At 42.8% G+C, this 25464-nt stretch overlaps 1 protein-coding gene across 5 annotated transcripts in view; it reads left to right on the forward strand.

Moving 5' to 3' along the window:
- The first annotated feature begins 11459 nt into the window (after positions 1-11459).
- The window catches only part of TBC1D5 (TBC1 domain family member 5), a 452638-nt gene continuing 438633 nt past the window's right edge, over positions 11460-25464 (forward strand). For 4 of the 5 annotated variants that reach the window (XM_054991057.1, XM_054991065.1, XM_054991064.1 and 1 more), the window contains exon 1: positions 11599-11780. The gene's annotated coding sequence lies outside the window, so the exon portion shown is untranslated. Of the gene's footprint in view, positions 11518-11598; positions 11781-25464 lie in introns of those variants that run through there. The other variant, XM_054991058.1, reaches the window with a different exon arrangement.

Below are 25464 nucleotides of genomic sequence, written 5' to 3' on the forward strand. Positions count from 1 at the left end.
AAAATGGTATCGCTTGAGGACATATATTCCAATACTTTCCAATCGCTGAATAACAAATTCACCTCAAGTTATTTAGATTACAGTGCTTTACAAATAAAGAGCAGAAACCCTGCATTTTTTCTGTGAAGAAATGATGACAGTGCAAAGATTGTTTTCATGCCGTATTTTACTAATACATGCAATGTCTCCAATGCATTGATAAACCCCTGCCACACATAAACACACAGTGCCATCCTAAGCAGAACTACCCTCTTTTAATCCATTGACTTCAATAGATTTAGAAAGATATAACTGTTTAGGATTAGCATTGACACCGTGTTGGTACAACAAGAAATATAACCACATCAAGACTGCAGCGTGTGTGTATACATCAGGAACATGGAGGGGGAAGAAAAACATATATACACTATGTATATGATGTAGTAAACTGTACATGCTCAGCACTCCTAATAGAGAAATAAAAAACAGAAAAACTGAGAAATCCCAGTGCATCGTTTCTAGTGCAGAAGCAAGACTGTGCAAATTACAGGCTCCAAATCTGGACAGAAACTCAGAAGGGAAGAATTTTAGCAGCATCCTTGTAGTACCTGTGGATTGCATTTAAAACGAACACTGAATCTTTGACATGAAAAAAAATCTGATTACTATTCCTCTTCATGTTATGCTAATATAATGTAATGATACTCCAATAGTGCAGGAAATACTGTGTATATGTTCTCTCTCCCCACCCCCCTCCATGCACGCGCACGCGCGCGCGCGCACACACACACACACACACTCTCTCTCTCCTACACCTGAACTGTAATAACAATTTAATTAAGTCTTTATAATACTATATAATAAAGTTCAATTGTAGTCTAAACATAAAAATCAGCTTCTTGTTATGCAATATTTCACAAAATGCAAAGCCCCCAAACAACTTATTGTAACCTTGTAACCAGGGTATGGTTGCGAACAGGGAATAGAACAGCAGTAACAACACAGACCTTATTAGCTTGAATAAAAAACACACTGAAATATTGTTTCTTATATCCCATATAAATGAAGTAATCATATCTCAATTAATACTTTTTATATTGGTATAATGGTAGTTGTGTTCTTGTCGAATTAAAAAAAACGTTCTTCAGGAAAGTGCTTCATATATCAAGGTGATAATTCTTGCAAAGCTAATTTAAAATATGAATAGTCTCTGAATATATCACACTGTAAAGTTCACCAGTAGCAAAATCTGCACTTAACATTGCAATGACCCTGTAAATCTTTATAAGTAGGAGTGGTACTCATTGGAAACACAGAGAGCTCAACTTGTGCTTAAGTCAACTACTTACAGTAGGGTTGTTATGGGTTGGGAATTTCTTTTTCCAAAATTCCCTTTTTAGATATAACCAGTAATTCTCTTACTCTCTTTTTTCTCTTTTAAGAGCAGGATTTCTCTTTCATTTCTCTTAAAAGAGAAATCAAGGTGCCCTTTTGTAACTTCAACCCATGTGAGGTGTTATAGCAACCCCAGGGTGGTGTTATAGCAAGAGGATAGGAAGGATTGGGAAGACATTGCCTCCCTCTGAGCATCTACAGAGTGAAATTCTGAAAACTCGCAGAAGCTCCTTTCCTGCTCGTCCTCTCTTCAAAGTTCTCTTTTATCAAAAAGGAATTGATTAGAAATTGATTCCAAATTCCTAAAAAGAGGAAAAGAGCAGGATTGCTGGATTTTAGGGAGATACTGGGTAAAGAAGAATCAAGAGAATTTCTCTTAACAGCCTGATTTGTGGCAAATCTTTTAGAAAGGACTCTGACAGTAGGAGCCTAAGCAAAGTCACATTACTGATGTCAATGCATTTGGAAGGGTGTAATTCTATTCAGGATTGAATTGTGAGTTACAAACAGAGTGGTAAATTCAACTTGTCTTGTGAATCACAGGTAAATTCTGACTGCTGTGAGAAACTTTCCATCTACCTTGTCAACATTGTTCCCATTCAACATGACTTGAATATCGCTGGTCTCACCGTAAAGCCTGAACTCAAGATACCAGAGGTGAACCTTGTCCTTTATTATTCACTGACCCTGTCCTGAAAAGCACCCATCAGGCAATAATAAATTACAGTGTGATCCTAAGTGGAGTTCTAAGCATATACACTGCAATGGACTTTGAAGGGCAGTACTATAATTTAGGATTGTATTGTTAGACTTCCATTCTGTTCCTAGTGGGTGGTGAAGGATAAATGGGAAAATACTCCCACTGTTGTCGAATAGCATGTTATTTAGTGCATTGTCCACAACAATTTTGCATTATTCTGTGACTAAACTGTGTGTAGGTACTTGTTGCTAAAATCATAAATCTCAGATTCTTAAGTGATTTCTATTGCAGTATGGGGAACTGCAGACACAAACTGAGATGCCTCTGTTACCTATGTACCCTATGTAGATAGGCAGTTTGACACCAGGCTTCAAGAAATAAAAGTCTCACTGTGCGTAGGTGACCTTCCTTGAAGGCAGTTCATGAGCTGAGCATTCTCAAGGTCCTTTAATTCATTTAAACATTTTGGAACACTCACTGTAAGTCCTGATGCATGCTTAGGCTTGGATGCCACAATGCCTTTAGGCTCAGGGCCATATTTAACTATTTTCAGGTGATATCCAGGTTGGATGACTGTAATTTGTTGTTCATCGGGCTGCCTTTGAAGACTATTTGGAAACTTCAACAGGTTCAAAATGCTGCACTTAGATTATTAACTGGGATTTGCAGGATGGAGCATGCTTTTCTGTACAAGCAGTTTTCTTCTATGTCCTCTGAATTGATTCACAGGATGCTTGCCCTCTTTATACCTGTGCACATGAAAACTGACATTTTGGGTCAGCTAGTAATTAGATTGCAGGAAGGAGGATCTTGGGTAACGTCTGCCAGCTGTAGGTCAAGGCTGAGTTTCTGTTTTCTGTCCTTTTCCAGTATCAAAGTCTGGGCATGGCTATAGGTGGAAGCCTTTTGGCACAAGCCACAGACTGAGCCGAAGTTTTCTTAGGCTGTGCTGTGGCCTTGAGTGAGTTGGTCCACCTGGATTTTGGACCAGCCCTGGAGTGTTTACTGAGTTGTTTTGTTCTGGTTGTTTTCTAACTATACTTATGCTTTCTAAGCCCCTTTGAGCAGGGCCGGATCGAGGGGGGGCAGGGGGGTAGCCTTCCCCCGGCGCCGCCAAAGAGGAGGCTCCGGGCGCAGCTGCCAGGAGCACGCTGTGGCTTGCCACGTGGGAGGCTGAGCGCAGGGTTGGGAGGCCCTTGCCTGCCCCACCGATGGGGCAGCTGGCTTGTTGTGCACGCGGGACCTCCCAGCCCTGTGCTCAGCCGCCCGCACGGCAAGCTGCCTGCCCCAGCACACACCTGCACTGCTGCCGCCATCTCCACAGCGCAACGGGCGCTGGGGCGGGTGGCTTGCTGCGCAGGTGGCACAGGGCAGCGGGGCAGGCGAACCGTGTGGAGGGCCTCCTAGCCCTGCACTCAGCCACCTGCACGGCAAGCCAGCTGCCCCATTGCACGCCACTGCTGCCACCGCCAGCTCCACGGCACACTGGGCACTTGGGTGGCCAGTTTGCCGCACAGGCAGCACGCCTCCCACCCCTGCGTGATGTCATGGAAGTGACATCATCACGCAGCACCGGAAGCGTGCGCATGCTGCGCACGTGGAGGGCCAAACAAGAGTTGCACTGGGCACCAGCAACCCTAGATCTGGCCCTGCCTTTGAGTCTCCTATATGGAAACAAGCAGGCTACGGCTGACCTGGCCACTTGAATCCATGCTATGGTAACATCAAGGCTTGACTATTGTAATGCTCTATACATAGGTCTCCCATCTAAGTTAACTAGGAGGCTCCAATTAGCGCAAAATGCTGCAGCTTGACTGTTATCAGGAGCGAGCAGGAGCATGAAGATCACTCCCATCCTACAGTCGCTTCATTGGCTACCCATCAGTTACCATGCTCAGTTCAAGGTATTAGTTCTTACATATGAAGTTCTTTGTGGCTTTGGTCCGGCATTCCTATGGGATCATCTCCCCCCCTATGTTCCTCCACGGCAGCTTCACTCATCTGAACAGAGTCTCCTGCAGGTGCCAAGCTGCACACAGGTGAAGTCAGCAGTAGACCGTACAAGGGCTTACTCTGTGGTGGTCCCTATCCTGTGGCATGACCTGCCTCAGGAAGTCAGAAGAGCCCCCATTCTCCTGGCTTTCCGTAAACAATGCAAAACTGAACTATTCAAAAGGCTTTTTACTCAAATGGGAGGACTGTATTATGGGGAAGGGGTCTCTGATGCTTCCCTAATGAGTTAGGGACCATATACTTCATCAATATATTGCCTTACATATTATCTGCTGCTTTAAATATGTACTCTTATGTACCACCAGTGCTCCATGTTGTCTAATGTTAGTCCTAGAATTATGTTCTGCTTCAGTATTTTTTCTTCTCTGTATTGGATTCTTGCTAATACTATGTCTTTTAAACTTGAATCTATTTACCCTATGGTATTGTTTATGAAATGTCCTTGATATTGTATTGAAATGTCCTTGATACTGATTGTACTAATCTCATATTCATACTGTGTAATCCGCCTTGAGTCTCAGTGAGAAAGGCGGACTATAAATGACATAAATAAATAAATTAAATGGATCCTCTTCATTAATTAGATATACACACTCCCAATCTCAAAGCAGGTGCTCTAGCTTTCCTTGCTGGATTTGATATCTCAGGAAAGGCCCATCTTAATTAAATCCTATTTCAATGCAACTTTGGAAGGTATGGTCTGCCTGGCAGAACGGTTTATTATCTCCTGAATCTGTCTAGCTGTTTGATCAGCTAGGGAAGGGTAAACTTCTGGACACGCTGCTGAACATGGTGCTATAGAATTCTTCATTTCTACTCATTCTCTCAAGACTCCTGTACCTGTATCTGGCTACTCATTTCATCAATGGCTAAACTGGAATTAGGAACATTTCTTAAAGAGTCCACATTGCGCTTGATTCAATATTCTCTACATGGTCAGGAAGGACCTATACTATTATAAGTACATAGCCAGCTTTATTAAGCTTGTCGTTTTTAAATCATCTTACTGCAAGGAATTGTATATACAACATAAAAGCATGTAACAAGTTCAAATATGGACAAGCTATGTTTCAAACAGAGAATTCCACAGATACACAATCTATTTTCAAACATACTTTACTGATTTTATTGTCTCGATGATCTTTCATGAATTTAACTAGAAACAAACATTTCCCCCCCAAAATTTTAAAGTCATTTCTTGGGTCCTGTTTTTGTTTTCCAGTGCTAAGCAAATGTTATTCATTCATTTTAGGAACCAATTGTTCTTTGATCATACTCAGCAATTTTGCTTGCAGTAGGAAACAGACATCTGTATACCCTCTTCCAAAAAGGATCCAGAAATCAGAGAAGTTCCACTGACCTCAGTGTAGGTTAATTCAGAGAAAATAGCTTGTGGCTTTTGGCCTTTACTTTTTTTCATTCTGATGACATGTTTGCACACAATAACCAACCTTAAAACTTCAGTCCCCTGTTCTGACTTATTAGGCAACAGGCCATGTATTTTGGTGGGCTGCCTAGATGACAGAATTTTGGGCGAGTGCCTGCCTAACATGGACACAATTGATAGTAAAAGTATTTCAACAACATCTACATTGTATAGCCAAGCACCCTTGTAAAAATGAGATGGGTCTTCTCACAACAAGCAGCGATTATTAGGAACTGCTTTAAACTGTTGATTCAGAAGCTTAATAGACACAGGTAAGCGGTCATGAAAAAGAAGGTGTATAGTAGTACAAATGCAATGGAATAAAGTTATTTTAATCAAACAGATATGGAATTTATTAAACAACGAGTCATTCAGAGAGGAGTTATTTATTTCTAGTGGTGGTGAAATGTTGCATTTGTTTCTCTTGTGGGTTCAAACAGAATTCTTCAAAGATTACTGGGACTTCAAATCAATGTAATTATTGTGATAAAAAGGAGGGTATATGTGAATGGGTAATGTGTGCTTAGAGTATTTCACACTAAGAGATGTATTACAATGTTTTCCTTGTATTTTTTTTCTCATAGGACTATTGGTGATTCAGATCACACATATTTTCAGTAGGCCTTTTAAAGAGTCCTGAACTTCAGTCTATATGGAGGCATAGCAGTATTGTAATAGTACTCTTGCAGTCTTACAGTAACATAATACTGGTGATGCTGCTACACTAAAAGAGCATTGAAGTACTCTGTCCCCAATAACTATTAGCTGAGACAGCAAGTAATTGGATACCTTGTATTCCATGTTCCTGGAAAACAGTACATATTACTATTACTATAAAATGCAATAGTCACATATGATTTGACTAGTTCAGACTTTTTACTTATCTGCTAGGGTACTTTTTGTGTTATAGACAAGCAATTTTCTAAGCCAATCATATGACAGTGATAAATGTATTGTTATGACTAAATTTGCCATGTAAATTCTGTAAATCATCAGACAGTTAATGACAAGTTCATTAACAATAGCTGAGATCTTGTCAACACATAACTTATACGCAGGGTAAGTGTGAAAGTATTTTGTGCTCTTCATAAAACTGGCAAAAAAAATTAAATAAACGTAAAGGAAAAATCACTAGCAGAAACTGAAAATAACTTCTAGGGACAAGCTACAAAAAGAGAGTCCTAAAGCTAGAATGCAATCATACCCTGCATTCAGGGGGCAGCACAAGTGCTCCATTGTGAAAGTCATGCAGCTTTGGTGCCATTTTTTGGTTCGCAAACATAGCCTTTATTCTTTCTTAACCGTGTGATCACACAGCCAAACATTGGAATGCACAGTGACATCACCAAGGGCAAATAAAGCCAGTTCAGAGTGAAGGTAATACCTATGTAGGAGGAAGCACTGCTCATCGGGATATCATCATGTAGTTTATGTGTTTGGCTGTGTGAAAAAATCACTGCAACGAGGATGAAATGGGAAATTCCCCTTCCTAAATAGATATGGGGACTCTTTTTTTCAAACCAAAAATGGCGCAGAAGCTGCAGCTGGCTGAAAACATTTAGTAGAGAATTTTGGGATCAGACCTAATATTACAGAGCTTTAAATCAGTACTGTTACCTAGCCCAAGTATAATATGAAGGAAGTTCATGACAAAAATGTAGATCTTTTGTTTGCCACATATGTCCAACAGAAGACAGTGTTCTAGAACAGGGGCCTGTCCTTTCAGTACACTAGTATAGTATTCTCCGATATCTGCAAATTTGATCTGTCTATACAATTAGCAAGCAAGTTACTTAGGCTTGAGCCAAACTATCATATTAATAGCTTGATAAAAACCAAGCATTCTAGATTCTATCCCTCTGGGGAAAAAATCATTTATCTGCAGCCAAATGGAGATCAATTGGAAACACTCAATTAATAGTACAAAATGTGAAAAGGGCAGAAATCTCATACTAACCCTGGAACAATTAACAGTCATGGACAGAATGTCTTTAGCAGAGCTCTAAACAAGTAAACTTAGAAGAAAAATATGTACCAGAGCCAAGGACACAGGAAGGTAACAAAGGCAAATATAATGAAAACAAATATAAATTCTGACTGCATGAAGTGTAACAGCGCAAAAAAATACATTGGAGGATGGTTTAGTGCTGACAAACTGGTCGCCAGTTCAAGCACGCAAACCAAATTGAAGAGCCTTTCTTTATCTCATGTTGCTTACAACATGGTCTGATCCACTGATCAGATCAGTGTTCTTGACACACAACTACATCCCTCTGCAGCTGAAATGTGGTCCCAGTTCCCAACTTGCCTCAACCGGTATCCCGAGCACTAATGAGATTAGGGTTGCCAGATGGGGTCCAGCCTAATACCAAACCCCAGGGAGAGGCGGAGGGGAACGACTTATTTTTCGCATGTGAGTGAAGCATGCACATGTTCCTGGACAGTGTGATGAGATCGCTGTAGGAAGTGACATCACCATGCCAACCCCCCACTTCTGGGCGTCACTGCACTGCTGCAGACTGCCTGGGCTGGCTGCCTGTTCCTGGGTGCTGCCACACCACTGCAGGCCACCCAGGGTTGCAGGCCACTTTCTTGGCCCAGTGGCAGTAATGCCCAGGAGGCTGGGCAGCCAGGCTATGGGGAAGGGGGAGGGGCTGGGCCAGGTGTTTGGTATTTGAGGGACTTTTCCCCCAGACAGTGCCCCAAAATACTAGACTATCCAGGCTGAAACTGGACATCTAGCAAGAAATGCCTCTCTCTCATTCCTGGCCTGGAAGGCCTCTGATCTACATGATCAGCACCTGTTGGCTATGAGTCTAGAGTTGCTAGGTCCCTATACCCTCCCAGCAGGAGGGGGGGGGACCTGGCACTTATCTGCTTGATGATCCTCTGGAAATGACATGGTTGTGTGCACGCCACATTTGGGTTCAGGGTGCCTGCTGGTGGCAGGCAGTCGCTGGGTGGCTTGAAACTTCTCACCAATCACCAGTGACTGGTGGGCAAGCAGGCCAACCACCAGGAAGTTGCCTGCCACAAGTGGGCACCTGGGATCCCTATATTAGTCCCATCCCCAAGCCTACCTCTCTGAGAACAGCTAGCTCAAAGTTACAATGTCTTCAGAGATTCCTGTTCTGCAGCCTGACTAGGCTCAAAAGCCCAAACCAAAGCTTTGAAAGCCAAGAAACGGGCTAAGAGAGACCAATTTCTGGACAAACAGTATTCCTTTTTATTTTCTATCTATTTAGGTAATTTATACCCTGATTTTTGGCCACAAAAAATCTAATATTTTGACATTCCAATATCCTAACATTAAAACACTGTTATAAAAACATCCAGAGGATGCAGTAAGAGGGCAAGATGTTGTCCAAAGGGCATCCAGGCATCTTTTCTCTGAAAAAAATATGTAGTAACAGCAATAGAGAAGGAAGCAGCAGCATAAAAAGTCTTTCCCAGGATCCCAGCCAATCTTACTTCAGACAATGTAGGCTCCTGCAGATAGATTATATTGTTAGTCTTTAAGGTGCCACTGGAGTTCTGTTTTGTTTTGCTACCCTTTGGGAATCATCCTGGGAATCACCCACAGACTGATAGTAAATCCAGGGATCTGCAGCAATTTACTGTATGATTTTTCAACTAACAAATACTGTTTAGAATGGAAGTTTTATGTTTGTTGAGAATGTTTATGGAAATGAATAGCAGATAATATCCTGTGCATAGTACCTGTACTCTAGTTAATTTAATAAATAAGATTTCACAGCCACTGAAGTATGAACTGGGCTCCCAAATGCTGAGTGTTTCATTCAGTTATCAATTAGAACATTTCAGCTGTCCAATAATCTACTAAATGATTTTATATTTAGTCAAATATTAGATAGGCAATCACATCTTTTAAAAAATACTGTGGGATCTGCCATAAAAATACACGAATGAAAGGGTTTATGATTTCTTTCAGGAAACAGACTGATCTAAGTGAAATTAAAATTAACAGATACCAAGGAAATCTTGTGCATATTCAGCAGTTGTTAACAACTTTAAATTGCTGTTACCAGAAATAAGCCTAAAACTTTACTCTGCTTATATTAGAACAGGATGTTTAAACGTGCTGCTGTAAAACACCATTGTCAGCAGTCTTGTTTCTACAGCTATTTCATTTTTATGTCAGAAAGGTAGAAAATCAAAAACAGCAGTAGGCTGATTACAGAAGAGATCGGAGTTCCTTCTAATGAACCCTTTTACCAAACTAAAGAGATATCAGTATATGTAAAAATGAACAGTACTAAATGATTTCTTTTAAAATAAATCCTTGATCATACGTAGCATTTTATAAGACTTGTTTTGAAAAGTTCACCCTTCACTCAAAATATGGAATATCATGCACGCCACAGATATTAGCACAAGTGTAATACCATATACAAGGAGTTTGCATTTGATCACTTAAAAGAGATACAAGAGGCTGTCAGTTTATAGCTGACAGCAAAGTGTCTTGTGTGCAACAATATATGGAATCTTTTCTTTAAAAGTGTAATATTTTGATGATTCTTATCTAATGTGAAATGTCACCTTGCCTGACAATGAACTTGAACAAACAGGTTGACTGTTAATCTATCAGTATCTGTTTAGAGGGTGGGAGATCAATCCTAAACAGGTCTACTCAAAATCTTACTCAACTCTACTTAATGGGGCTTACCCTCAGGAAGTTTTTTAAGGATTGCATTATGGGTTTGGGCCTTGGCCCGTTGTCCACATTTTTGCAGCAGGAAGCTTCTATGTAACTCTCACTAGGGTTGTTCTCAGTGAAAGAAATCTCAATTATTACTGCTGATTAATCCACTTAACCTGCATGAATCTGCACATGGATAAAACCACAGTTGTGAAGATTTTGTTTTTAAATGATACATATACGTACTGAGGCAAGTACCTCCTATATTTCCCTCCTAGAAGGTCTACTAGCATCTTCTTCCTTACATTTTAAGGTGACACTACATATTCTTCTATTAAAAACAAGTTTAAAAACTTTCAGACTGATGAGGGAAGCATCACTTCTAATAATTCACAAGTTCTTCAAGTCAGTCAAGTTAAACACTGTAGTGTACACCAGTACAATAGATTTAGGTAGGTAGCCGTGTTGGGCTGCAGTAGAAGAGGCAGGTTTAGGTCCAGTAGCACCTTAAAGACCAACTAGATTTCCAGGATATGAAGAAAGTTTGTACAAATACAGCAGTAATGGAAGGGGGCGACGTAATGGCACCTTCAGCAGCACGCAGCATTTACAAGCAAGGGAAAGAAGGAAGTCTTGCTGAGTTCAGTGGGACTTACTTTCTGATGTGCACAGCCAGGGTTGCAACTATAGTGCTTGAACCCTAAAGTCCTGGCACTTCTGAGAAAATATGCACGGGATATTGCCGTACGTCTCTCTGAATTCAGCAGAACAATTCTGCGTAAACTCGCGTAGCCCCCCTAACAGCCCCGAACTCTGTCCTCGAAAGCGAGTCCTGCCGCCTCAGAGGGGTTTTATGTGTCTTTAGGGGCTGCTGCTGCACCAACTTAATTTTTTCTGGAAGGGGAGCGGGAGCGCCAGGCAGGCAGCCTCAAGGACCCTAAGTCTCACTCGGAACGCGTTTTTCTGCGTCCGACGAAGTGAGCTCTGCCTCAGGAAACCTGATGGAGGAATCAATTTGGTGCCAGTGGACTTTTCAAACGTTGCTTTTCTCCGCACTCATCGTTCCTGGCAGCAGCGCCTTTGGGAAGGTTTCTGTGTCTGGCGACTGGACGCAAAGCGTAGCGTTGTATGAAAACGGGAAACAAGCCTCACCACACCACACCCACCGCACCCCCTCCTCAAGATAACGTTCCCCTCCGGGGCCGGCCCCCTTCCTAAGTTGGTCCCTTCGCCTTCGTCCCCCTCCCTTCCCTCAGCGGCGGCGGCGTCTGAGGCAGGCCGGCGCCCGCGCGGGTTCGTCAGAGCAGCGCCTCGGCCGAGAGCTAGTGCGCCGCCGCCGCCGCGGTTAGTGTGGGCGGCCTCCGCTTCCCTTGCAGGCCGGGCGCCTGCGTCGCAGAGGCAAGGGGGCGGTGGTTGAACCCGGCAGCCCGCGTCGCCTCCGAGAAGCGGGGGGCGGGCGGGCAGGCAGCGTCCTCCTTCTCCACTCCCCGGCCGGGCTTCCTTCCTTCCCTTTGCGGGTCGGTGGCCTCTCTGCTGGAGGGAGGGACGCGGGCGGGGAGGAGGGAGGCTGAGCCGCTTCTCCAGCGCCACCGCACCGACCGCAGCAGGTAAAGCCTCCGGAGCCTCAGGCGCCCTCTCCCCCACTCCCGCTGCCTGCAGGGGCAAAAGGCTGCCAGCCCCGGCCTCGCTCTGCCACCGTCCCCTCTTCTTCCCTTCTCTCCTCCTCCCCTCCGCCTCTGTCCCTGACTGTCACTGCGCAACAGCGAGGAAGTGGCAGCGTGAGGCCTGCAAGGTGGAGGCTGCTGCTCGTCTTCCACCTCCAGAAGCGAAGCTGAGGGAGGCGCTTCCTGGGTCTCATGGCTGTTTTGGTTCCTTTCAAGAGTTTTCAGTTATCGCTCTTTCCCTCTTACTCTTCAGGCAGCAAAAGAGAAGGCGCTCTGCTGATATCTTAGGCGTTCGCTCACCTGTTAAAATTTTTTATTATTTTTTTGTTGAGCTTTCTTGTTTCTTTTACACCTCTGACTCGAACTGCTCTGCCAGTCTCTGCCCTTGGCCGCAGAAGCTTCAGCACTGCCGGTTTTAAGACAGTGAAGTTTCACTTTCACATTCCTCTTTTTGACAACTAATGTTTACAGTTTGTTCTGTGGATTACCAGAGCTAGATTTGTTGTAGCATCTTAACACTAGGCTTGTTGCAGCATCTGCTTACGCATTAGTTTTGTTGTTTCTATTTAAAGTGTAGGTTTCAGGGCCGAGGGTCTCTGTTCTTGTGGATGTTTAAAAATCACTTGCTTTCCACTGCAGAAAACACTTCTCACAGTACACCAAACAGATCTAAAGCTCAGGAACCCTGTAGTTTTCACAGTCAGTATCTTTTCAGGTACTTTTTAGTACCTTAATGTTTGTGGGTGAAGACTATGATAAAACTCATGACTTGTCATAACACAAATATGCCTGCTAGTACGTGGCTGTGACCTAGTCCCCAGTTTATTGCACAGGAGTTGATTTGCTGATAGTATAGGTTGGGAGCAAAAGATCGGTGCAGTTGGTTCTGTGTGCCCAATGGGGCTTTGGGTTTATGTTCTGAAGTAGTGGTTCTCAATGTCATATGATAAATTGCTTGGGAACTAAGGTGACTTTCACAAGCACTTTGCTGTATGGCATTGAGGTGTGCTGTTCAAAGAAAAACATTCTGACATCCCACTAGGCATTCTCAAGCCCTTGGGTATACCTAAAGTAGCTCTTTGGATCTTGGCCATGATCTTTATGAAGAAATATATGCTAAAATTCCCCCTTTAAAAATAATCCATGAAATTAATATTTTCTTACTGAAAGAGAATGATAAGGCTGACTGAAAAAAGTTGAACATGAATACTTTTGTAGAAGATGAGATGCTGTTCTCTGAATGATTTGTTTTTTATAATAGTTATACTTGCTGGATGTATTATAGTTTTGAAATTTTATATTTCAGGAATAAAGCATAGTATAATAGTTGATTATCAAAATGAACTATATATAATTCCTTTTTTTCATAGAAAGTTTGTGGGTGTATCCCAAGTATAATAGGGAATACAAAGTGGATAATATTATTTGTGTGTCTGAAGTATTGTTGTTGAAGACAGACCAACAGTATCTGAAGACAGATGTTGCATGTTGGAAAGAATTTGAGCATACACATGCTGCTTCCAAGGCATTTTGGGAAAAAATATGTGTCCATACTTTTTAGATTGTTGATTTCACTCAGTATTTAGAATATAGCTTCTAATGATTTGAGAAGTTAATGTTCACTTGTTTCATATTTGGTAAACCTGTACCTAACTTAACGTAATAAGTGTATGTCCTGATATAGGCAAGTTTGTCATGGCAAATTTCTTCCATTAATTTAAATGAGATGTAAGAGGATATAGCTGAGCATGATTTACAGTGCAAATCTATGCTGAGTTTCTCCAGTCCATTTTCTTTTAGTGGACTTAAACCGATATAACTTGGCATTTGACTATATGGCTACTGTAGGTTAATGGGAACGCTGTACCTCCTCAAGAGATCTGTTAGGTTTGCCTTTAGAGGCTGCTGGATCAGATGATCTTGTCATGGCCATTGGACAATTGCTGCAGAAAATGGTGGTCAGTTCTGTCTAAGCTGTGGTTGATTTCTTGAAAAGGGCACTATTGTTTGAAGTTGACATGATTGCTCCTCCTGAACTGAGCTCATGGTATATGAGAGAATTTGGAATGAAGAAATTGCAGAGGCAAAAGCTGGTAAAAATCATGAAATAAATATGAGCTAGAGCTCATTTGATAGCCAATTCTATGGTGATGCTGCAAGGAAAAGTTATTTGTCCACCACTGTTGTGTCCACTCAGAGTCAACCAGCAAAGGGGTTTCGAATGGTGAAAAACTTGTTCCATGCAAGTCAAGTTGTTAACCTTCAACAGACTGCTGTGATGTTAGTTTAAGTATTTAAGCACAAAATCACATTTATTTTGAACTGGATGCTACTATTAATGCAGTCACATTATATCTTGTTACCAGATCACCAAATTGTAATGCTTGTTTGGATATAGATAGGACACTTGGAGAGCTGCATCTTAACATAGCTTTTACTGTCTTATGACATCTAGCTAGAGGGGAGTGACAAAATGGGTCCAAGAGATTGTAAATTTTCCTGGCTCACCTGTGGGAAGATGAGCATGAGACCACTTCTAAATAAATCCACTCTAGATCCCATGAATGTGTCAGCTATTGGCTAGTTGCAAATCTTCCCTATTTGATTAAGTTGCTTAAGCAGGTGGTAGTAGTTTGACTCGAGGAAGTATGGAATGAACAGATTTGTTTTTTAACCCATTCACATTAGGTTTGAAGTCTGAAAGTCCCTCTGAGGACAGAAAATCACCTTGACCTTGAGTGTGTCAGACTGTGGCTTACTAAAAGTTGCAACTCAGCCTGCCCCTTGCAATAAGACAAAGGTCCTTTGGTTTCAAAAACTATTAGAGTACACATTCCAAGATACACGGATCTTGACTGAACTTGAAAATTGTTACGAATGACAGGCAAAAGCAGTGGTACAGAATAGCAGTTCCCTGCAGGCCCCATCCTCCCCCTCAGTTCTCAAAACAATCGGCCCGAGGGTGAGAAAGTGAAAGTTTCCCAAGGGTATCCGAAAAGCAGATATATGTAGACATAACGTCCTTCTCCTCTCTGTAAGCTTCCAGCGGAAGGCTTGCCACCTGCAAAGAAAACACTTAATATATATACCCAGAATTAAAATGGAGTCTCTTTGGCTTAAACACAGTCAGAACCTGACATTCTGCTCCCTCTAAAATGTTCCTCACCCAGGTTTAAGAGGATATAGAGTGTGAAATACTTTCAACAATTTAGGGGCTCTAATATGAACAGACTCCACCCACTCATCATGCCCAGAGTCAAAATCCTTCCACCTAATGAGGTAAAACAATTTATTGTGTCTAATTTTAGAGTCCAAAACTTCTTGCACTTCATAGTGGATTTGGTCATCAATTAAAGTAGGTATTGGTGGAGTCGTGGTGCGCCATTGATTTGCACGGGGGACCTTTTTCAGCAAACTGATGTGGAATGTAGGATAGACTTGACGTAAATTCTTTGTAAGTCAAGCGCTACAGTAACTTTGTTGATCACCTTGCGAACAGGAAAAGGTCCCAAAAATTCTAGAGCCAATTTATGGCTTGTTTGAGCTACTCTTAAGTTCTTTGTTGAAAGATAAACAAGATCTCCTGGATGTAATTCCCATTCGGCCACACGATGGCGATTGGCGTATTTTTTATAATCCTGTTTGGCTTTGTCAAGATGTGCTTGAATTAGAGTCCATTGTTGAGCAGCTTCCCCCCACCATTCTGAAACGTCTTTGGGAGCTGTTGGAGGGGGAAGAGTTTCAAAAGGATAGGGTTTAAAGTCATAGCCATAAACTACTTTGAAGGGCGTTTCTCCAGTAGAGGCATGCACACTGTTGTTGTAGGAAAATTCCGCCAAAGGTAACAGATCAGTCCAATTATCTTGTTGAAAATTAATATAACATCGGAGGAATTGTTCTAATATTTGATTAGTTTTTTCCGATTGTCCATCGGTTTGTGGATGTTGGGCGGAGCCCAAGCCTTGTTCCATGCCCGTAAGTTGGAGAAGCTCCCGCCAGAAGTTGGCAACGAACTGTCCGCCGCGGTCAGATATCACCTTCGATGGAAAAGAATGGAGTTTTACAATATGTTTCATAAAAATGTCTGCTAATCTTTTTGCTGAAGGTATAGTGGTACAAGGAATGAAGTGGGCTTGCTTTGAAAAGAGATCCACTATGACCAGTATACATGTGTGGTTTTTGGAGGGGGGAAGATCAGTGATAAAGTCCATAGAAATAATTTCCCAAGGTCTGCGTGGGGTTTCAAGGGGTTGTAATAGTCCTGGAGGCTTTCCTTTTCGCGTTTTGGCGCTGAGACAGATTGGGCAGGAAGCCACATACTGGGAGACATCTTTGTGTAAGCCTGGCCACCAAAATTGTCTCTGTAATAGGTGAAGGGTTTTCAAATGCCCATAATGGCCAGCAGTTGGGGCATCATGACAACGTTGCAATACTTCTTTTCTTAAGCTAGCGGGTACATAAAAACGATCGCCCCAAAGCCATTCCCCTTGGGCAGATTGAGTTAGTTTTTCTTTGGGCATATTTCCCCCCTCCTTTTCCACTTCGTCTTTCAGTTTTTGTCTCCACCCCTGATCTGGGTGAGGAGGTTGTGCTGCACGGCTGTGCGTTGTGACCACACCTCCTAATTGCGTTGGCGAGAATACTGTGTCTATTGTTTCCTCCCTCTCGCTTTTGAGTTGGGGCATGTGCGATAGAGCGTCCGCTAGGAAATTTGTTTTGCCGGGCAAAAGCTTGAGGGTGAAATTAAATTTGGAGAAATATTCTTCCCATCTTAACTGTTTTGCATTCAATCTCCTAGGGCTGCGCAATGCTTCTAGGTTTTTGTGATCCGTCCAAACTTCAAAAGGATGACGGGCCCCTTCTAGCCAATGTCTCCAAGAGGAGAGCGCTGCCTTGACTGCAAACGCTTCCTTTTCCCAGACATTCCAATTTCTCTCTGATTCCGAAAATTTGCGAGAGAGATAAGCACAAGGTTTAAGGCTATTATCTTCCCCCCTTTGCAGGAGCACACCCCCTATCGCCGTATCGCTGGCGTCTACCTGCACAATAAATGGGTGATTTTCATCGGGGTGTTGCAGTACCGGCTCGGATATAAATTGCTGTTTTAAAAGATTAAAAGCTAATTGGCATTGTGGTATCCATATTAGCTTGGAGGTTGGTTTTTTGGCTTGCTCCCCTTTGTTTTTTGTCTTAAGTAGTTCTGTGAGGGGGAGAGTGATTTGGGCAAAATTCTGTATGAATTCTCGATAGAAATTGGCAAACCCCAGAAAGGATTGTAGTTCTTTACGGGTTGTAGGGGTTTGCCATTCTTGTACTGCTTTAACTTTGCCTGGATCCATTTTTAGCCCATTTTTTGAAATGCAGTATCCTAAATAACTGAGTTCAGACTTGTGAAATTCACATTTGGACAATTTGATGGGCAACTTGTTGCACATAAGGGTGGTTAATACTTGTTGTACCAATTGTACATGTTCTTCTACTGTTTCAGAATAAATTAACACATCATCCAGATAAACGACCACCCCTTTATATAAAAATGCATGTAATACTTCATTGATCATGGACATGAAAACCGAAGGGGCTCCAGCCAGACCAAAAGGCATGACTAAATATTCATACTGCCCTAAAGGCGTATTGAATGCGGTTTTCCATTCATCCCCCTCTCTTATGCAAACGTGGAAGTAAGCATCTTTTAAGTCCAATTTTGTAAAGATTACCTTGAGCCACGACGTTAAGTAAATCTCTGATGAGGGGTATTGGATAAGCATTTGTGGAGGAGACTGCATTGAGTCCTCTGAAGTCAGTACATAGTATTAATCCTCCATCTTTCTTTTTAACGAATAGTACTGGGGCAGCATGAGGACTATTAGCTGGTTGGATAAATCCCCTTTCCAAATTGGTCTCAATAAATTTGCGTAGTTCCTCTCTTTCTAGGGGGCTCATTGGATACAATCTGCCCTTGGGTAAGATGGCTCCTGGAAGAATTTCCACTGCGCAATCGGTCCTCCTATGGGGAGGTAAGGTGTTAGCTTCTTCTTCTGTGAAAGCTTGTAGATAGGCTCGATATTCTTTAGGTATTTGATTGATTTCCTCTTGGGTTAAGAGGGCTTGTTCCATTAGGGTAGGATCGGTACCCCAATTTTGATTCTAATGGTGATCTCTACAGTTGTCTTGCCGAAAAGTAACGCTCCCGGCTGGCCAATCAATGTCTGGGTTACGGTCCCACAACCACCTGCTGCCCAAAATTAGAGGGTATTTTGCTGTAGAGCTAATCACAAAGGATCTCGTCTCCCAATGCTGTCCCATTCCTGTGATCACAGGTATTGTTTCAGTGGTGACTGGGTTCATATTGGAGCCGTCCATTTGTTAAAAAATAACCGGAGTTTCCAGTTCTTTCATTGGGAGTACTAATCCATTAACCAGAACGGGTGCAATAATGTCTCTGGAGCACCCAGAATTGATAAGTGCTTGTACACGAATGTGAGTTTTTCTCTCGGGATTAACTAACGTAACTGGCATGAATAATATGGACCCTCGTGGTCTTTCCACTATGGGAACGGACTGTTTTTTGATCTGCCGTTTGGGTCCTTTTACGACAGATCCATCTCGTTTCCCGAACTTGGGCTCTCAGGTCCTTCTTCTCCGATTAGAGCGGTTGAATCAAATTCCATAACTTCCTCCAGTTCTAATCCCTTCTCTGGAGGATTTCTTCGGGTTGCGCTGCGCCCTCTAGTAGACCGAGGAGCTGGCGTTGGGCGGTACGGCGGGGGAAGGGTGGTAGAGGTTGTACGTGCTGGCTGGAACAGAGCTCGTTGCACAGGCCTGAGTGGACATTGTGCTGCGTAATGACCGCTTTGGCCACAATGTAAGCACAGTCCCTGTCGCCATCTAGCTTCTCGCGCTCTTCTAGCCGCGTATCCTGCTCCTCTTCCCCCTCTCACAATTATCGAAGTTCTTCAGTGCCCTGTTGCTTGTTGTTGTTCCTCAAGCCGTACTTCTTGCATCCGGTTTTCTACTTCACATGCCAATTGAATCCAACCCAATAGTGTTGGGGGATTGTCTTGCATAAGAGCCCGATCCAACAATTTAGGATTCGTGCCTTGTTTAAACAAGATTATTTTTGTAGACTCCTCACATCTCGGGCATTTGGCGGCTGGCTGTCGGAATTTAGTTACATAGTCCCTGGCCGACAGATTGCCTAATGGTTTGCAATTCCGTTCGGGCTCTATCTTCTTCTAAGGGGTCTTCATATTGGGCACGGAGAGCCGCTACCAAGCCTTGTAAGGTGTCTAGCTCCGGGGGCCCCAATTCATTACAAAGTTACATACCATTCTGCCGCTTTTCCTTGCAGCCGAGATCCTAGGTGTTCGATCTGACTGGCTTCGTCCTCAAATAAATGTCCCCAAACGATTGAAAAACTGAAGCGCCTGTACTAAGAAAAATCCTAGCTTCGCTGGATCTCCGTCAAATGTAGCTTCCAACTTTACCCATCCCATCGGCAACTCCTGAGGTCTGGCGACTGGGGCTGGAGCTGGTAACGGGTAGTACTGCACAGGCACTGGCCTCGGTCTGGGCTATGCATCGGGTTGCCACGGAATAGGTTGTACTGGCGGTTGTTGTCTCGGCTGCGGGGGACCCTGTGGTCTTGGTTGCGGGGGACCCTGCGGTCTCAGCTGTGGGGGACCCTGTGGTCTCAGTTGCAGGGGACCCTGAGGTACTTGCCGCGGGCGAAAAGGTTGCGGTGCTGGACCTCTTGGAGGAGGAAGACGAGGCGGTTGTTCCCGCGGTGGCGGGAGTCTCGGGGGTTGTTCTTGGGGCTGAAGCGGCTCTCGTGGTTGAAGAGGTTGCTCTTGAGGTTGAAGAGGGGGCTGCTCTTGAGGTCTCTCCTGGTTCCCGTCTCTCGGGGGTCCTGGCAGGTGATGATTATCATCTTGAGGAGGCCCCTGTGGGAGATCCTCTGGTAACACGTCCGGTGGACCTTGTGGAGGGTCCGTCGGTGGCATCACTGGTCCTTGTTGATCATCCTCCGGTAAGACCGGCGGTTCCCAGTTCAACGGGGGGACCTGACCTTGTGCCGGTGTTAATACTGGTGGGCCTCTCGGGATAGACGCTAGCTGTTGGAGGGCTGCTATGCCTCAACCTATCAAGACCCTAGGACGCTCTTCAGCTTCTTGTCGCGGCCCCTCACCTCTTCCCTCCATGACGAGTACCGATAGCAAGTGCACCCCGTGGGCCAAGTTCTCCTCCATAGTGCTAATTCTATCTTCCAGTCTCTGTACGTGAATTGGCACCGAGGTATCTACATCCTCATATGGTAATTCCTGGGGCATCTCCGTTGGGAATTGTACTGTATCCAAAGACTAATAAAGACTAATTCTTGCTGGTATAACTTTAATATGCAAGTAGATGAAGATTTTTAGAATAACAACTTTCCATACTAGTTTTACAGTTGTATAAAATATTGATTTTAATACTATTAGAAACACATTATAGTTAATTTATTGTGAGATGTATTATCCCCAGTTTAGGTTAATCATTCATATTTGGACAACTTTTCTGTTGTACTTTATTGGAAGGAGAAAAATAATCAGTACCTTAATAATAACAATTTAAATAGTTTTATTTATTCAACTGAAACAATAACATTACAGCATATGTTATTTGCTTAAACAAACATCCATGTTTGTTAACTAATTTGGCTAAACAAAATATATATATTTTAAGAAACTTAGACTGTCAGCCCAGCCTACACATGAAAAACTTAAACTCTGTAGCTCACTCGTCATCTTCATCTTCTTCTTTGTTCATAATCTGGAAAAGAAAAACAAGCTTTCCTGCTTTATCGGGTCCCAAACGATTTCTCAATTTAGAATGAATGAGTCGTCCAAAGGAAGAGAATATTCTTTCAACGCCTGCAGAAGAAGCTACTGCTGTTAAAAGTGAAATCATTACTTGAACAGTCTCTAAATCCAAGTGCTTAGGTGACTTCCACCAGTTCACTGGTGTGACTTTCTTTAAAATATCTTCAGCAAACATATATTTCTTGAATGGTTCCCCCTTAGCTCTGAAGTTTATTATAGTTGGCATTACAGATGGATGATTGCTGGATACCCATGTCATGAGCACAACAAAGGAAAACGCCTGGATAGTAAAAACTGTAAGCAACGAGTCCGGGAATATACAATAAACCATCAGTTCTTTTTTCTTCTTTTTCTTATAAACACTGTATTAGTGCAGAAGTGCAAATGAATAAATACAATGTACAATAAATACAGTAAGATCTCGTGTTTCTTCTGTCCAAGTCGTTATTGAATAATCACAATGTTCAAAGGGAATACCATGAAAACCCACAGTGGGGACTGAGCAATATACAAACAGAGAGTCACAATATTAGAAGGGGGGTGACCCCAGTCTAAGTTGAGGAGAAATCCAAATGTGCTGACGGGATTATGCGTGCATGTTATACAATTCCCGTTTCGTATAGATCATACTTCTTCCTGGGCACAATTAATCCTGGATGGTCACCATTTTGCTAATTACTCCAATGTGACTACTCATAATATTCTTCCCAGCTTCAGTACATCACGAACATAAATTCACAACTATAATAACACTGCTTGTCATGGTATTCCCTTTGGACATTGTGATTATTCAATAACGACTTGGACAGAAGAAACGAGATCTTACTGTATTTATTGTACATTGTATTTATTCATTTGCACTTTTGCACTAATACAGTGTTTATAAGAAAAAGAAGAAAAAAGAACTGATGGTTTATTGTATATTCCAGGACTCGTTGCTTACGGATACCCATGTCATAGCCAACTCCTCTTCCTCAGCACTTAAGTTTTGACCCTGGTACTGGATATTGACAATATTTGCCAAAAAATGAGCTGGAGACAGTGCTTGTCCCATTCGTTTTTTTAATGCTTGTAATTTAATTCTGTCCATGTGTAGTTCTGTTTTTAAGTGTTCACTCAGTTCCTTCCAAATTTCAACAGCATCAGCAATAAAACAGCTATTTTTCTGTATTTTGTTTAAAGCTTCAGAGATGGGTTTCAGGATGCTCAGCATATGTTCAACATTTCTCTTAAGCCCAATGTTGAGGATTTTGGCCGTGACAGTGCCATCTATTTTATTTCGATTTTGTTCACAAACTGTCATCAGAATAGGCCAGTTCTTGATATACCGCTCAAAACAGTCCACCACAGAGTTCCATCTAACATCTTGTGGGAGCGTTAGCTTGATTCCACCCATCCTTTTCAGAGCTGCTGCAGCAAAATGATTGTTACGGAAGTATTTAGCAATTTCAACAACATTAGTCTTTATTTCTGGAACACTTAAGTCTTTGGCTAAGAGGTGCAGCAAATGAGCACTGCAACCATATGTTATTAGCTTTGTATTCCCTTCCTGCTCTTCTAAATTTCTTCTTATCTTGGATACATTTGCAGCATTGTCTGTGAACAAACTGCGTACTAGACATTTGAATTTTTGTTCACATGTTATTATAGCTTTTACTGCCACTTCTTGTAAGTATTCTGCTATGTGTGCATTTCCTGACGTATCAATTGTTTGTGCAAGGAAGACTTTCCCTTCTTCTGTTGTTATACAAGCACATACAACAGGATCATTGTGGACATTACTCCACCCATCAATACTTAGGTTAACAATTCTACCCTCCAGAGCTGTTGCACATTGCTCCATTTCTCTGTCATACACTTTATCCAGCAGTTTCCCTGCAACATCTGTTCTGCAGGGTGGACTGTATCCTGGTCTCGGTGACTGAACCATATTAATGAAATGTGGGTTCTCAGTCAGACGGAAAGAAGAGTTCGTTGCATAAACAAACTGGGCAATTTTTTCATCAATTAACTCTTTTTCTAATCTGCTAGTTTTTATCACAAACTTATCTATGGTGGTTCCAGGAGGGAACAACATGTCCAGGAGGGAACAACAACAACAAACCCCCCCTAAAATGAAAGCGCTTGTGTTGGAAGAGAAGGAGTTTAGGGTAATAGAATGTGGGTACTAGCATTCTTAAACCCAAAAGAGACAGAGAGAATACTAAAAGAAAATGTACCAGAGTGTTTGGGGGAAACATGGAAACAAAAGCCTCTAAACATAAGAATTTAAGTATCTGTGAAGAGTATAAGAATTAAAGTCTGTGCATGTACTGATTTTACCTCAGAGATTTCTAAGTTGAATTACCTCAGAAATTTTCACCCCCTGATTTCACCTGATCTTTTCTGTCTAAAATAAATAGAACAATTAGTTGCTTTTGAATTTAAAAAATGCCTCTGGTGCTATTTCTGTTGTCTAAAGACAACGAAGAGAGAAAGAGGAGGAGTGAACTTCATATAAATCTTCTGTGCAGACAGTATTTTCCATTATTTAGAAAGGTGAAATGATCATTACTAGGGGTGTGCAAAGGCACACTGTTTCGGGATTCTTGTTTCGGATATATCCGAAACGAGAATCTGATCCGGAAACAGCAAAATCTGAAACGGCAAGCCATTTCGGGTTTTGAGTTTCGGATATCATTTCGGGTTGTTTTGGGTTTGAAATGCATTTCAATGGGAAAAAGCCTCCCCAGGCTTTTATTTATTTATTTAACTGTTTATTTAACTGTTTTAGGTTACACAGTAGGAGGGCACAACAGGGCATGAAAGCAGCATACTACACAAAATAATACAGCCCACTTCACCTTTTTTGACAGCAATTGTGTTTGAGTGATTCTCTGATGTGAAGTGAGTTGTGTTATTTTTGTGTAGTAGACTGCTTTTACGCCCTGTTGTGCCTTCCTACTGTGTAACCTAAAGCAGTTAAAGAAATAAAGTGCTTTTGACAGCAATTTTTTGGGGTGATTCTTTAATGTGAAGTGAGTTGTGTTATTTTTGTGTAAGATACTGCTGCCATGCCCTTTGGTGTGCCCCCCTGCTGTGTAACCTAAAGCTGTTCAAGAAATAAAGTGTCTTTGACAGGAATTGTGTTTTTGTGATTCTCTGATCTTAAGTGAGTCGTGTTATTTTTCTGTGTGGGGGACTGCTGGTGTAATGTGTCATAATGCTTTGCCTACTTGTACTTTGAAAGTGAGAAATGTTTTTTAAAAAACTTTGTGTTGTTCGTGTTTTACTCTTTGTTGTCCAGTTGGTTCCCATCATAGAGAACAATGGGGCTGGCTGGCCAGCCATCTCTGTAGGTGGTGGGGGAATTTGAGGGAGGGTGTCTGTGGTTCAGGTGCTCTTTCACAGGGACCAGCTGGCACTCAGAAGTGTGTCCACCATTGTGGCATCCCTGGGCTGTGCACATTTGCTCTGGAAAACAGAGTGTTATAGTTCACAGCATAGGAAACAAAGGGAGAAGGCTGGCCAGCCTGTTCCTGGGATTGTGTGGGGCTGCTGGGGCTGGATTTGGGCCTGTGAGGAGCTACTGTGGGGATTTGGATCTGTGTGTGGCAGCTGGGGGAGAATTGGGTATGTGTGGGGCTGTAGGGGGTGGACTTTGGGGGCTGAGAGCACCTACTTTGGGAGGCCATGAAATGCCCCCCCAAGTGGGAGCAGGCTGAGCCTTAGTGGGGGGTGGGAGGAAGGGTAGGAGAAGGGCCCCTGAGGGTTGGAGGCATTTTGCATGCAAAATGCCACCCCTGGCAAGACAAGCCTCTGTTATTTCCCAGCTGGAAATAGTGGAGAAAGGGGAGGAACAGCACCTACTTTGGGAGGCCCCCCAAGTGGGAGCAGGCTGAGCCTTGGTGGGGGGTGGGAGGAAAGGTAGGAGAAGGGCCCCTGAGGGTTGGGGGCATTTTGCATGCAAAATGCCACCCCTAGCAAGACAAGCCTCTGTTATTTCCCAGCTGGAAATAGTGCAGAAAGGGGGGGGGGGAAGAGCGCCTACTTTGGGAGGCCATGAAATGCCCCCCCAAGTGGGAGCAGGCTGAGCTTTGGTGGGGGTGGGTGGGAGGAAAGGTAGGAGAAGGGCCCCTGAGGGTTGGGGGCATTTTGCATGCAAAATGCCCCCCCTAGAAGACAAGCCTGCCTCTTCATTTTTCCCCCATAGGAAACATGGTGATCAGCAGCAGCATCCACAACGTAAGAGATCAGCAGCAGTAAGCAAAAACCTTTCCCTTTTAGGCGAGGATAGGGGGACCTGTTTTGGGGGGGCCATAACTTGGCCCCCCAAAGTCCAATCTTTCTGAAACTTGGGGGGTTGTTAGAAGGGAGTTAGAGTAAGGTCTCCACCAAGTTTGGCTTGATTCGGTGGGAAAATGCCTCCCCCAGGCTTCCAGGAAGCCTGGGGGAGGCTTTTTCCCATTGAAATGCGTTACTAAAACAAGCTGAAATACCGAAACGTTTCGGAAATCGCTGTTTCGGATTACCCGAAACGTTTCGGGTTTTCTGAAATGTTTTGGAAAAACCTGATTCGGGTTTTTTCGGGTATCATATGCCCGAATTGCACACCCCTAATCATTACATTCTGTAAAACCTTTTCAGTCTATATCTAAAGGAGGACATTTTCAGTTTTTCAGGGTAGATCTCTTATGGCCAGTAGCAATGGCAGGTTCAAAAAATGCAACTTATATTTCAAATTTTTGACAGTTTTATATACTTTTTAAAAAATACGTTGGCAAATA

This window comes from Eublepharis macularius, chromosome 11 (genome assembly GCF_028583425.1).
Source record: "Eublepharis macularius isolate TG4126 chromosome 11, MPM_Emac_v1.0, whole genome shotgun sequence".
In the NCBI taxonomy this organism is placed as follows: Eukaryota; Metazoa; Chordata; class Lepidosauria; order Squamata; family Eublepharidae; genus Eublepharis; species Eublepharis macularius.